Below are 15,160 nucleotides of genomic sequence, written 5' to 3'. Positions count from 1 at the left end.
TACTCTATTGAACAGGGGGTCCCTCAGGGCTCTGCCTTGAGTCCCACCCTGTTCAATTTGTACGTCCAGCCGTTGGCTGCTGTCGCCAAAGCGTGGGACCTTAACATTGTGTCCTACGCTGACGACACGCAGCTAGTGGTTGCTCTATCAGAGGGAAGTGATATGGACACCCTCAGATTCAAGTCTGGCCTGGCTGCTGTAGCAGAATGGCTTACTGCCAACTGTCTACAGCTTAATGCCGGAAAGACAGAGGTGTTATTGGTGGGAAAAAACCCAGACCTTTGGTGAGATCACTGGTGGCCTTCCATTTTGGGAACAGCTCCCACACCTAAGCTAGAAGTCAAAAACCTAGGAGTTTGGCTTGACCCTGCTCTTAGTTTTATCACCCAAACAAAAAAAGTGGCTGCTACATGCTTCGGAATTTTGCGAAGTTTAAAAACAATTCTGAAATTTTTCGACCCTGATACCAGGCAAGTGATTGTCCAATCTATGGTGCTGTCCAGATTGGACTACGCGTCCTCTCTGCTTCTTGGGACTAACAAAACAGAAATGGCCCGTCTGCAACGCGTCCAGAACGCGGCTGCAAGAGCTCTAGTAGGCTTGCCCCGCTTCAGCTCTATTTCCAATACTATTCGCAAACTACATTGGCTTCCAATAGCCCAGCGAATCCAATTTAAGGCCTTATGTATCTAAATCGTAAGACAGTCTACCCCCAGAATGCTAAAACCTCTTCTGAAAATGTATGTGCCCACGCGAGCGCTTCGCTCAGCCAGAATCTGATTGAAATCCCCCGATTCAAACGCAGTCGAGCTGGTGGGCGGTCTTTTCGATACCTAGCAGCTAAGCTATGGAACACTCTACCAGGCCACATTCGTGAAATAAAAGAACTCTACCAATTCAGGAAAGCCATTAAAACGTTTTTATTTCCTTAATTCTCGGTAGCTTTTTCTCTGCTCCCTGATGTGCTTTGTTTAGGATCAGCGCTGGGACGCCCCTTTGCTGGGGCAGCTGAGCGCTCTAAATAAAATAAAAAAATTTAAAAAAAGTGCTCGTGGCCTACCGTGAACCGCAGGTAACGCCGGTGGGCCGGCAGGACGGGGATGTGGAAATAAGCGTCCTGCAAGTCCAACGCTACCATCCAGTCTCCTGGGTCCAGGGCAGCTAAGACCTGAGCCAGAATCACCATCTTGAACTTCTCCTTCCGGAGGAAGCCGTTGACGTTCCGTAGGTCCAAGGTAGGGCATAGGCCCCCTTTGCCCTTTTTGGGTACCAGAAAGTAGTGGGAGTAGCAACCACGTCCTACTTCTGGCCCAGGAACGCGCTCAATGGCCCCCTTGGCCAAGAGGGCCGAAACTTCCTCCTGCAGAAGCCGCAAGTGATCCCCCGATACGCGGTGGTGTTGCGGTGGCATGGCTTGAGGGGTCATCTCGAAGGGGAGGGAGTAGCCCCTCCGGACGATCTGCAGCACCCACCTGTCCGAAGTGACAGTGCACCAGTGAGAGTGGTGATGGCGAACCCTGCCCCCCACTGGCGTCACATGGGCCGAGAAGCACTGACTAGAAGGGTTTAGAGGCGGATGCTGTGGGGGAAGGTGTGGACTGGCCTCGCCGTTGTCCCCGACCGCCTCCACGCCGATTTCCACAGCCGCCACCGCGCTGGATGTTAGTCTGTGGCGTGTGGCTGGCGGCACGTGTGGGGGCGCCCCTTCCTTGGCCACGAAAGGAGCGAAAGGCACCCGTTTGCTGGCGCGGGCCGAGAGGCCCAAGGACTTGGCCGAAGCCCTGGAGTCCTTAAAGCGCTCAAGCGCGTGGTCTGCCTTGTTACCAAAAAGGTGACGGCAATCAAACGGCATGTCCATCAGTGTGTTTTGGACATCTGCCGAAAAGTTGGCGGACCTCAACCAGGCGTGGCGTCTAACCGCCACCGTCGTTGCTGTAGGAGAGTGGGGTCTGCAATCCTATGGTCACCCCAATTTTTGCTTTTTGCTTCACTGGTTTTCGACTTACTGAGGCCGTGGGCCTGCTAATCAGACCCCCAGCCTGCTGTTCTCTCTCTACATTTATAATACATGTGACTGGGAAAGAGTGGTTTGCTTAATTCAGACACTCTGTTCATCACCACCCCCTTTTCTGAATCGTTTTTGGCCACTATAGGTGTGGCAGGGTATACTCAGACATGAGTCCCTTTCTCACTGCACCATCAGGATTCAAGCAAGCTGGGCCGAAGACGGCTGAAATGCCAGAAACCGGTCCCCGGTAGCTTGTCTCCTTTCTGGTGAAGAATTGGCTTGGTAGTTTAGTCTGCCCTGTTCCCATGATGCACTGGGCCAGGGACAGACCGATTTGCATATAGCCAGGTTCTGAGCTGGGATGGTGCAGTGAGATAAATAACGGTGATGGATCAAGCCCTGATCTTTGGACTGGGAAAGAGTGGTCTGCTTAATTCAGACACTCTGTTCATCACCACCCCCTTTTCTAAATCATACTTGTTTCCTAATTCAGACAGACCATAAGCCCCTCTTGTGGCTAAATCAGATGAAGGGTGAAAATCCCAAACTGCTCAGTTGGTCCATTTCCCTACAGGGGATGGACTTTACAGTGGAGCACCGCCCAGGGACTGACCATGGTAATGCAGATGGTCTCTCCAGGTACTTCCACTTAGAACATGAAGACTTATCTGGTCAAGGTTAAGTTTAATGTCCCTGCGTTTGGGGGGGGGGGGGGGGGGGGGGGTTGTGTAGGAGAGTAGGGTCTGCTATCCTATGGTCACCCCAATTTTTGCTTTTTGCTTCACTGGTTTTCGACTTACTGAGGCTGTGGGCCTGCTAATCAGACCCCCAGCCTGCTGTTCTCTCTCTCTAAATTTATAATACATGTGCTATAGGTACATACCACAATTGGAAAATGGACTCCTTGTCAGCCCCTGTACCATGCACTATAGGTGCTCAGGGCATAGGTGCCACCAAGGCCTACCAGGGGCTGAAGCATAGCTTTTGCCACCCATGGCTGGTTCTTAAATTGACACCACTGGCTGGTCACTCAGCTGGGGCAAGTGGGTGTAATCCCCCCTTGCTTAGATATAGTATACCTATATCTAAACCTATATCTGGACACATATAAACCTGTGAGCCACTCCTATGGAAGGCCTTACCAATCCTGGAGGCAGAGTGCGTGGTTTTATGTGAGATGGAGCTCTGGCATGAGCTGAGCCTGTCTGCAGCTGTCGGGAACAACTCCCTAAGCTGATCCGGGATAATGCCATACCATATACTCTTAAGCACCTTATAATCCTCGCGGTTATATAGCAACTTTGGTTTGGCTTTATTAAAACATGTCGTGTAAGGTGTCATACGAATTTGAATACTACCCCCTCGCCAGTTCTGGCGACGGGGGTAGCATTCCACCCTTCTAAAGGGAGAAGACATGTTACTTTACTGAAACGCGGTTGATTTAAAATGAGCCTCAGATCCACAAAATGGATGCCTCTAAAAAACACGGGTCTGGCCTCCTGCTGCTGACCGAAACTCAGCAAATGGTGGCCTGGACAAAGGGTTTCCTGACGCAGGGCGGTGTCAAACCACCCCAGACAGGAGAAAGTGGATTGTAGCAGGGAGGTTTCAAAGAAACCAGACACTGCCTGGGGAGCACAAGGCTGCTCCTTGCATAATCCGGCCAAACCGGTTTTGGGGCACACCAGCCCCAGTCCCAGCACGGCCTGGATCAAAGGAAAGGGGTGTAACCACCCCCTTCCTGGGTCCAACCCATAGGAGGGGACCTAGCAGGATGTCCAGCCCACTAGATTCGAATAAGAGTGGGAGCAGTGCCAATGCAACTCAGATCATCCTGAAGAAACATAAGAAACGAATTCTGGACCCTTCGACTTCCTACTCGATGTAGAAGACTGAAGAATCTCCCTTGTGGTCAAGGAGTGACCACCCTGTGCAAACAGGCAACATCCAGCCCTCGACCCTTGCTTTGTTGCAGTTCCCGCCGGAACTCGAGCGACAGAGATAGACGAGATCAAGCTTGCCTGCCTTCTCCCAGCCCGATCCACAGTCCCTGCAGAGCTGAGACCAGTGGAGGCGACTGGAAGCGTGGGGCATGCCATCTTGAAAAGGCTACGAGACGCTGACCGTGCAGTCCACGAGTGACCCTCGAAGCTGCACACCGGGGTTTGAGAAGCCCCAACCCTGAGCTACACTTGCACCAAAGCTACCCCCTCCACACTCGACGAGTGCTGCGTGGGGCCCTTCTGCTTGTGTTGGCTCGACGCGTTGGCCCGGTCACTTGCCAGCTGGCTTGTGGCCCCTGTGCCGACGAAAACTTGAATACGACTTGCTTTTCTGGTTGCTCCAGATCTGCACCAGCTCCTGTGAAAAGGAGCCCCCACTTTGACCCCCCTGGTCTGAGTGAGAAGCAATCTCCCGGTTCCGCGTGGATTGCTTTTGCCAAGTGCTGTTTGCTGCAATCTTGAAGCCGACGGTGCTGACGGCGAGAGCCTGCGTGGGACAGATCGTGACCTGCTCCTGGACGTCGCAGATGCCCCAGAGCCCACGTGACAGCGGAGAGAAGCCTCACGACAACCATCTGATTGCGCCCGACATTGCCTGGTTCTGTCCTGGTTCCACCCTGGTCACTGCTGAGTGACCCAGACTCTGTCCCCTCTGCTTTCAGATTCATCTCGACTTCGATCCACCCTTGGATCACACCGGACACTTCTGCTTCCCATCGCCTGCAGCTTCTCCAGCTCCAAGCACCAAGAACCTGCGTGTCAAAACCCGACGCCACTTCGACCCTGTGCACCCACTTCCTGTGGGTGAGGTAACATTGCAACGCCGGTGTCCCTACACTGGTACACACCTCTAGGGTCTGTGTCTTAAGTTTTGTTCCTCTAGGTTCAGCCGAAGTATCTTTAAACTAACTTTGTGTAACTTTTACGCACCATTGACTTTGCATTGGTGCAAGCCGCACTTTACGTGCTGCACCCGAATCCCGCGGGCTTCTCCCGACTTCAGCATTGCTAGTCCTGACTGCTCCCAGCGATTCTCTAGGCCCTAGGCCTAACCACTGTTCGATTGGTATCTCTTATACCACTTTTTTAGTATATGGTTTGAGTGGCCACCCGCCCTCATCCATAATTGTGCAACTTTGTATGTTATACTTTGCTTTTGATTTAACGCTTGTGCCCCTTTCCTCATAAGGAGTACTGGCGATTAATTTAGAAATAAACACATATATTTTTATAATATATACTTGTGTGGTGTCCTTTCATTTGGTATTACAGGATTGTATGTGGTAAAACAGCTCGCTTAACACGACCTCTTAAGTTAAGCCTTTAAGGCTGCTTAGTCCATGCTACCCCTAGGATAGCTTGTCTACAAGGTTGACTTACAACCAGACACCATAAGGGATTGTTTGGACTGATACAAGGTGGTTCCAGAATTGGAAACACCACATATCAGGCAAGGTGGTGTAATCACCCTTTGCTTTAGATGTAGTATCCCTATATCTAACCCTAAAATGGACACATATCCTCCTATCAGTCACTCCTATGGCAGGCCTTATCAATCCTGAAGGCAGAGTGCTTGGAATTATGTGAGATGGTGCTCAAGCATGAGCTGAGCCTGTCTTCAGCTTTCGGAACCAAGTCCTTTAGCTGTTTCCATGATAATGCTATACCATATACTGTTAAGTGCATTATAATCCTCACGGTTATTGCTAACTTTGGTATAGCATTATCAAAACATGTCGAGTAAGGTGCCATACGAATTGGAATACTACCCCCTCGCCAATTCTGGCGACGGGGGTAGCATTCCACTCTTCTAGAGGGACACGACATGTATGTAACTGTGAACCCCGGTTAAAGTTGACTCGAGCCTCAGCATCACACAATGGATGCTGCCACCACAGACACAAGTCTGACCTCCTGCTGCTGGGAGTCCTTCCAGCGAGGGAGGCTTGGACAAAGGGTTTCCTGCCTTGGGAGGTGCTAGCACCACCCCAGACAGGATTTTGTGTATTAGGTAGGACAGGGCTGAAAGGAATGAGACATGCCTGGGGCACAAAAGGTGTCCATGTGTATACACCGGTCTAAACCAGTTCCTGGGGCACTCCAGCCCCAGCTCTGGCGCAAGACCGGACAAAGGATAGGGGGTGTAACCACCCCCCTTCCTGGTCCCACCCAGAGGAGGGACCTAGTCGTAGTACAGCCCCCTTTAGCCGGATAAATGTAGGAGCTGGTCCCATTCCAGATTAGATTATCCTGAACAACTTTACAACAAGAAACTCTGGACTTTCACGTTCTGCTTCACAGAAGACTGAAGAAATCTTCCTTGTGGGCAAGGAATGTCCACCCTGCACAAGCAGGCACCATCAGCGTCCAGCAGCTTCCCTTTGTCGTCTTCCCTCGAGGATCCACAGTCGTTTTAGTTCTTCCTAGTCAGGATTGTCCGTACTCACCTTTTTCTTGAACTGTACTGTCCATAGACACTGTTATGCATCTCGCGTGTGAGTTCACACTCTGCACACGCGTTCCGTGGGCCTCCTATTACCTACCTAGAGTTAGTATAGCGTGGTCCCAGCGATCCTACAGCCTCTGGACAGCTCCATTCCTTTTATCGCCTTTCACATTCAATTCAATTCAATTCAAATAATTTATATAGCGAGCTACATACCCAGAGGGTCTCAAGGCGCTTGGAGAAGGGTGGGGAATTACTTGTTGAATATCCAGGTTTTAAGTTGCTTTCTGAATGCTAGGTGGTTCTGAGTGAGGCGAAGGTGAGTGGGAAGTGAGTTCCAGGTTTTGGCTGCCAGGTAGGAGAAGGATCTTCCTCCCATGGTGGTTTTGTTGATGCGAGGTACAGCAGCAAGGGCTTGGTGGGAGGAGCGTAGCTGGCGGGAGGGGGTGTAGAAGGAAAGTCGTGTGTTGAGGCATTCGGGTCCAAGTTCGTAAAGTGCTTTGTGTGCGTGGGTTAGGAGGCGGAATGTTATCCTCTTATTGACGGGGAGCCAGTGGAGGTTTTTCAGGTGACCAGAAATGTGGTCTTTACGCGGAATGTCTAGTATGAGTCTGGCTGAAGCGTTCTGGATGCGTTGGAGTTTTTTCTGAAATTTTGCGGTGGTACCAGCGTATAGGGTGTTTCCGTAGTCCAAGCGGCTTGTAACCAGTGCGTGGGTGACCGTTTTTCTAGTTTCGGTGGGGATCCAGCGAAATGTTTTTTTGAGCATGCGAAGGATGTTGAAGCAAGATGATGAAACGGCGTTGACCTGTCTGGTCATCGAGAGTGAGGAGTCCAGAATGACGCCCAGGTTCCGTGCGTGGTCCGTCGGGATGGGTGCTTTTCCAAGGGACTCTGGCCACCACGAGTCGGCCCAGGCGGAGGGGGAGGTACCTAGGATAAGGACTTCTGTTTTGTCGGAGTTCAGTTTCAGACGGCTGTGCTTCATCTACTCGGCTACTTCTCTCATTCCTTTATGTAAGTTTGTTTTGGCGGTGTTAGGGTCTTTGGTGAGTGAGAGGATCAGTTGAGTGTCATCAGCGTAGGAGATGATGTTGAGGTTGTGTTGGCGTGCGATGGCTGCGAGGGGGCTCATGTATGCGTTGAAGAGGGTGGGGCTGAGTGAAGATCCTTGTGGCACGCCGCAGATGACTTCAGTGGCCTCTGACTTGAATGGTGGGAGGCGGACTCTCTGGGTTCTTCCGGCGAGGAACGAGGTGATCCATTCCAGTGCTTTTCCTTGGATTCCTATGTTTCTGAGGCGTTGTAACAGGCTGCTATGACAGACTGTGTCGAAGGATGTGGAGAGGTCGAGGAGGATGAGTCTCCATTGTCTCCATTGTCCAGTAGAGTTCGAATGTCGTCTGTTGCTGCGATGAGTGCGGTCTCAGTGCTGTGTTTGGCTCGGAAGCCAGACTGTGAGGAGTCTAGGGATTTGTTGGTTTCGAGGAAGGCGGCGAGCTGGTTGTTGACAGCTTTCTCGATGACTTTGGCCGGGAATGGAAGGAGCGAGATGGGGCGGTAGTTTTTGAGTTCGGTGGGGTCAGCTGTGGGTTTTTTCAGAAGGGCGCTGAGTTCGGCGTGTTTCCAGCTTTCCGGGAAGGTGGCGGAGTTAAGGGAGCAGTTGATGACATCTCGGAGGTGGGGTGCGATGACGGAGTCAGCTTTGTTGAAGATGTGGTGAGGGCATGGGTCTGAGGGGGATCCTGAGTTGAAGGAGTTCATCAGGCGGATGGTGTCCTCAGTGGAGATTGGGTTCCAGTCATTAAGGATGTTCGAGGGGGGTGAGGGTACGGCAGAAGGTAGGGTGGGTTGGTCTCCGGGTTGGTTGTCAAAGCTGTTGTGGATGTCTGCTATTTTGTCGTGGAAGAACGAAGATAGGGAGTCGCAAAGGGCTTGAGAGGGAGTGATGTCGTTGGAGTTGGCAGTGGGGTTGGTAAACTCTTTGACGATGTTGAATAATTCCTTGCTGTTGTGGGCGTTGTTGTCAAGTCGGTCTTTGAAAGCGGATTTCTTGGCGGTCCGGATCAGTTGGTGGTGTATGCGGATGGTGTTTTTGAAGGCGTCCCTGGTGCTGGTGTTTGGGTCTTTTTTCCAAGCCTTCTCAAGGGAGCGACAGAGTTTCTTGGATTTCTTAAGATCATCGTTGAACCAGGGGGCGTTTTTGCTGCCTAGTTTAATTTGACGTTTTTTCAGGGGTGCTAGGCTGTCAGCGCTGTTGGTTAGCCATTGAGTGAAGTTAATGGCTGCTTGGTTGGGGTTCGAAGAATGGGCAGGGGGGTTTTGAAGAAGCGATGAGGAGATCTGGTCGATGGTGATTTTGTTCCAGTTTCTTCGCAGAGTAGGTTGGGGATGGTTGTGGGTTGTGGTCTTTTTGTAGATAAAGTGAACGCAGCTGTGGTCCGTCCAATGGAGAGCTGTGGTGTGACTGAAGGAGATATGTTTGCTGGAGGAGAAGATAGGGTCGAGAGTGTGACCTGCGAGGTGAGTGGGGGTATTAACAAGTTGTTTGAGTCCGAGGTTGGCGAGATTGTCCAGTAGGGTGGTGGTGTTGCTGTCGTTGCTTTTTTACAGGTGAAAATTGAGGTCTCCCAATAGAATGTAATCCTCGGAGGGGAGGGCGTGTGGGGTGATAAAGTCAGTGATGTCTTCACTGAATTGAGCACGGGGTCCTGGTGGCCTGTAGAGGAGGGTGCCTCTGAGTGTGGTCTTGGGGTCGGTGTGGATCTGGAAGTGAAGGTGCTCGGCGCTAGCGAGGTTGACGTCTGAGCTGGTTGAGATGCGGATGGAGTGGACGATAGCGATGCCTCCTCCTGTTTGCTTGGTGCGGTCTTTTCGGATGATCTTGTAGCCTTCCGGGATGGCAATGGTGATGTCTGGGGCTGAGGAGGCGTTCATCCATGTTTCTGTTAGGAAGGCGACGTCCGGAGAGATGGTGTCTAGTAGATTCCAGAGGTCGATGGCGTGTTTGTGGACCGAGCGGGTGTTGAGCAGGATGCATTTAAGGTGGTTGGTGTTAGGTCTCTGGTGTTAGTGGATGAGGAGTTGGTCTTGGTGCCGTCAAACTTGCAGGAGTTGCATGTGAAGGGTCCATGATTGTGTCTGGGGGCGGCTTGGGCGCAGTTGGGGAGTCGACCTGGGTTAAGGGCTAGGAGGGTGGAGGCGGCGTATGTAATGCGGGTCGGGTGGGTGGGACGGGGGCCAGGGGGCCAGGGGGTCTGGCGCTGGGCGCGGGCTTGGCGCGGACGGGCGTAGACAGGCTTACCTTTGGCGCACCTTCGGCGCAACTGGGGCGCGCCCGTTGCGCTTGACCGCTGCGCGAGAATGCATCTGTCATATATGGATGGAGGAGGGGGAGGGGCGAGGGAGGGTCAGCAGGGAGGCGGGGCGGGCTGTGGGGGCCGGTCTCTGGGGCACCAACAACAACAACAACAAGCGTAAGATGGCGGCAGCTATGTAAAAAACGCAATTTGCGTTATGCTGAGGCTCAGGTAACTGACTACGCTTGGAGCTGTAACGTCCTGTTTAAATTAGCATTCAAAGATAAAGCGCCGACAGTACAATGCCCCCAAGTGTTCCTATTTCTATTAATAGGTCTATGAGCGCAGAGTCAGCACTCCCCAGAAGCTATTTAAAATGTCCCAATTAAGTGTGGCAGCACTCGCGCTGCAGCGCTATGCAGGCAAATCAAGTAATAATGCAGGCAGATGATAAAGCAATGAGGTTCCAAATAACGATACCACACAGGAGCAGGCAGCAGGGCAAAGGGAGCGACCGCTTCTGAACTCGTCAGGACGGTCACAGCGCGAACGGGTTCAAAGCAGGCAATACAGTTCGTGGGAGGGAGGGTCAGCAGGGAGGCGGGGCGGGCTGTGTGGGCCGGACTCTGGGGCACCAACAACAACAACAACAAGCGTAAGATGGCGGCAGCTATGTAAAAAACGCAACTTGCGTTATGCTGAGGCTCAGGTAACTGACTACGCTTGCAGCTGAAACGTCCTGTTTAAATTAGCATTCAAAGATAAAGCGCCGACAGTACAATGCCCCCCAAGCGTTCCTATTTCTATTAATAGGTCTATGAGCGCCGAGTCAGCACTCCCCAGAAGCTATTTAAAATGTCCCAATTAAGTGTGGCAGCACTCGCGCTGCAGCGCTATGCAGGCAAATCAAGTAATAATGCAGGCAGATGATAAAGCAATGCAGTTCCAAATAACGATACCACACAGGAGCAGGCAGCAGGGCAAAGGTGAGCGACCGCTTATGGTTTGTCGTGCCCCTAGGGCACCATTGTAATTTGTGCAACTTAAACGTATTTTTCCTAAGAGATTGTCATGTGCTTAGCCCTCTGATCTCATAAAGAGTTCAGAGGTGTTTGTTAGTTAATAAATATCTTGTTTATTTTCATAACTACCTGTGTGGTGTCCTTTCATTTGGTATTCAAGGGGCTATATGTGGTAAAACAGCTGGCTTCACATGACAAAAGAGTTTAGCCTAAGACTGCTTTGTCCATGCTACCATTAGGATAGCTGGTCTATAAGGTTGACTTACAACCAATCAGCATAAGGGTCGTTTGGACTGATACAAGGTGATCACTAGAACTAGTGAGCATCATATATCAGGCCAACTTCTCACAGTTGCCATCGCTCTACCTAGTGAGTCGGTGGTATCCAGCCCACACCGGATGGAATATTTGGCTGCATCCCGACCTTCCACAAGGGCTTGGCCAAGTTTGGCCCGTACTTCCAACGGACACTCTGGCAGCACTTCCGCAACTGTCTCCCACAGAGAGTGGGTGTAGCGGCCCAAGAGGCATGCGGTGTTGGAAGACCGCCGTCCCAGACTAAGGGAGGAGAAGATCTTTTTCCCGTACTGCTCGTACCTCTTGGATTCCCTGTCCGGCGGAGCCGACGGGAATGCGGTCTGGGAATTGGAGGCCTGGATGACCAGACTCTCGGGGTGGGGTGGGTGGACAGGAAACATGGGTCGCCCGGGGCCGGGCGGTGGCGTCCGGCCACGTTCCTATCTACTGGCAAACCCGTAGCGGGCCTGGACCAAGTGCCCAAAAGAACGTCTGCCATGGCCTCATTAAAGGGCAGCAGAGGCTCGGCCGAGCTTGACTGCGGTTTAAGGACCTCAGTGAGGAGGTTAGTCCTCACGGCCGCGACGGGGAGCTCAAGGCCCAAGGCCTTGGCAGCCCTCATCAACACCACACTATAGGTTGCTCCCTCCTCCGAAGCCACGGTAGGAGGGGAGACAAAACCAGTGTCTGGAAAGGTGTCCAGGCCACTGACCTCCCCAAGGTCTCTCTCCCAGTCCTCTTGAGACTGAAAATCTTTCGTCAGAGGGTCCTCAGACCCCTACCAATCCTCCTCATCATCCATCTCCTGATACTCAGGGTTTTCAATCAATGGGGCCGGTTCGTAGAAGTGAAAATCTCCAAAGTGCGCCGAAAGGAGACACCTGACGGACCGACGCCGGGGGGGGGGGGGGGGGGGGGGTCGTAAGGTCCACCGGTGACGATCCAGATCCCGAAGAAGGTCCAGTGGGGTCCCCCGGCACCGAAGGCGCCGGCGGCTTTGGGACCGCTTGACCCTGCGGCGCCGCAGAGCCCATCGGAGGAGAAAGGGACCTCATTGCCATGAGGAAGCGCTCGATCTCCTCCTCTCATTCTCAGATGTGAGACCCTTGCTCATTGCACCATCAGGATTCAAGCAAACCGGGCCGAAGACGGCTGTAATGCCAGAAACCGGTCCCCGGGAGCTTGTTTCCTTCCCAGTGTAAGAATTGGCTTTTGTAGTTTGGTTTGCCCTGTTCCCATCATGTACTGGGACAGGAACAGACTAATTTGCATACAGCCAGGTTCTGAAACTGGGATGGTGCAGTGAGCTAAAAAACGGTGTTGGATCCAGCCCTGATCTCTTGACTGGGTGAGAGCTTTCTGCTTAATTCAGAGACTCTGTCCCTCACCACCCCTTGTTGTAAATATTTTTGTCCATCCTAAGCGTGGAAGGGTATTCTCAGATGTGAGACCCTTGCTCATTGCACCATCAGGATTCAAGCAAACCGGGCCGAAGACGGCTGTAATGCCAGAAACCGGTCCCCGGGAGCTTGTTTCCTTCCCAGTGTAAGAATTGGCTTTTGTAGTTTGGTTTGCCCTGTTCCCATCATGTACTGGGACAGGAACAGACTAATTTGCATACAGCCAGGTTCTGAAACTGGGATGGTGCAGTGAGCTAAAAAACGGTGTTGGATCTAGCCCTGATCTCTTGACTGGGTGAGAGCTTTCTGCTTAATTCAGAGACTCTGTCCCTCACCACCCCTTGTTGTAAATATTTTTGTCCATCCTAAGCGTGGAAGGGTATTCTCAGATGTGAGACCCTTGCTCATTGCACCATCAGGATTCAAGCAAACCGGGCCGAAGACGGCTGTAATGCCAGAAACCGGTCCCCGGGAGCTTGTTTCCTTCCCAGTGTAAGAATTGGCTTTTGTAGTTTGGTTTGCCCTGTTCCCATCATGTACTGGGACAGGAACAGACTAATTTGCATACAGCCAGGTTCTGAAACTGGGATGGTGCAGTGAGCTAAAAAACGGTGTTGGATCTAGCCCTGATCTCTTGACTGGGTGAGAGCTTTCTGCTTAATTCAGAGACTCTGTCCCTCACCACCCCTTGTTGTAAATATTTTTGTCCATCCTAAGCGTGGAAGGGTATTCTCAGATGTGAGACCCTTGCTCATTGCACCATCAGGATTCAAGCAAACCGGGCCGAAGACGGCTGTAATGCCAGAAACCGGTCCCCGGGAGCTTGTTTCCTTCCCAGTGTAAGAATTGGCTTTTGTAGTTTGGTTTGCCCTGTTCCCATCATGTACTGGGACAGGAACAGACTAATTTGCATACAGCCAGGTTCTGAAACTGGGATGGTGCAGTGAGCTAAAAAACGGTGTTGGATCTAGCCCTGATCTCTTGACTGGGTGAGAGCTTTCTGCTTAATTCAGAGACTCTGTCCCTCACCACCCCTTGTTGTAAATATTTTTGTCCATCCTAAGCGTGGAAGGGTATTCTCAGATGTGAGACCCTTGCTCATTGCACCATCAGGATTCAAGCAAACCGGGCCGAAGACGGCTGTAATGCCAGAAACCGGTCCCCGGGAGCTTGTTTCCTTCCCAGTGTAAGAATTGGCTTTTGTAGTTTGGTTTGCCCTGTTCCCATCATGTACTGGGACAGGAACAGACTAATTTGCATACAGCCAGGTTCTGAAACTGGGATGGTGCAGTGAGCTAAAAAACGGTGTTGGATCTAGCCCTGATCTCTTGACTGGGTGAGAGCTTTCTGCTTAATTCAGAGACTCTGTCCCTCACCACCCCTTGTTGTAAATATTTTTGTCCATCCTAAGCGTGGAAGGGTATTCTCAGATGTGAGACCCTTGCTCATTGCACCATCAGGATTCAAGCAAACCGGGCCGAAGACGGCTGTAATGCCAGAAACCGGTCCCCGGGAGCTTGTTTCCTTCCCAGTGTAAGAATTGGCTTTTGTAGTTTGGTTTGCCCTGTTCCCATCATGTACTGGGACAGGAACAGACTAATTTGCATACAGCCAGGTTCTGAAACTGGGATGGTGCAGTGAGCTAAAAAACGGTGTTGGATCTAGCCCTGATCTCTTGACTGGGTGAGAGCTTTCTGCTTAATTCAGAGACTCTGTCCCTCACCACCCCTTGTTGTAAATATTTTTGTCCATCCTAAGCGTGGAAGGGTATTCTCAGATGTGAGACCCTTGCTCATTGCACCATCAGGATTCAAGCAAACCGGGCCGAAGACGGCTGTAATGCCAGAAACCGGTCCCCGGGAGCTTGTTTCCTTCCCAGTGTAAGAATTGGCTTTTGTAGTTTGGTTTGCCCTGTTCCCATCATGTACTGGGACAGGAACAGACTAATTTGCATACAGCCAGGTTCTGAAACTGGGATGGTGCAGTGAGCTAAAAAACGGTGTTGGATCTAGCCCTGATCTCTTGACTGGGTGAGAGCTTTCTGCTTAATTCAGAGACTCTGTCCCTCACCACCCCTTGTTGTAAATATTTTTGTCCGATCTCCTCCGGCGTCGCGCCTCGCCCAGGGACCGGAGGGTGTGGGGCAGGACGCGACGCCCGCGACTCCAAAGGAGCCGCGTGAGCGGTGTCACCCGAACCCCTGGCCGCATCGCGCGAGCGTCGGGGGGAGTCAGAAGAGCAATGACGCCTCTTCGACTTCTTGTGCTTCTTACCTGACGACGACTTCGACCCGGAGGAGTGGTGCCGACTCCCGGAGCTGTGGTGGCTTCATACCCGAGACCTGTCCCTCGACCTCCCGTGGGGCCGACTGCCGGAGTTCGAGTCGCCTGTGGGACTGCTCCCGCCTGGCTTTCGAAGAGAGGGCCCGGCAGTCGGAGCAGGCCTTGTCGTCGTGGTCGACGCCTAGACAAGTTAGGCACAGGTGGTGAGGATCCGTGACCGACATCGTGCGGTCGCAATAATCGCAGTGCTTGAAACCAGGCATCCCTACGGCACCGATCAAAAATGATCCCAAAAAGTTAGTCAAAAATTTACTAGGGTTACTGGTTTTTCCAGATCTGCGCTTGCTGGCGCGGAAAAAAGAAGAACTGACGTCAGCACGCGGAGGCGGCGTCTAAGTACTCC

General features: G+C 52.1%; 1 protein-coding gene across 1 annotated transcript in view; it reads right to left on the bottom strand.

Annotated features, from left to right (window-relative positions):
* Positions 1-15,160, bottom strand: part of LOC147706847 (exportin-5-like) — a 2,027,127-nt gene that overhangs the window by 118,370 nt on the left and 1,893,597 nt on the right. The gene's annotated exons all lie outside the window — the stretch shown is intronic.

The sequence above is a fragment of the Lissotriton vulgaris genome, chromosome 6 (assembly GCF_964263255.1).
Source record: "Lissotriton vulgaris chromosome 6, aLisVul1.2, whole genome shotgun sequence".
NCBI classification, from domain to species: Eukaryota; Metazoa; Chordata; class Amphibia; order Caudata; family Salamandridae; genus Lissotriton; species Lissotriton vulgaris.
This window is presented reverse-complemented; position numbering and strand designations above follow the sequence as displayed.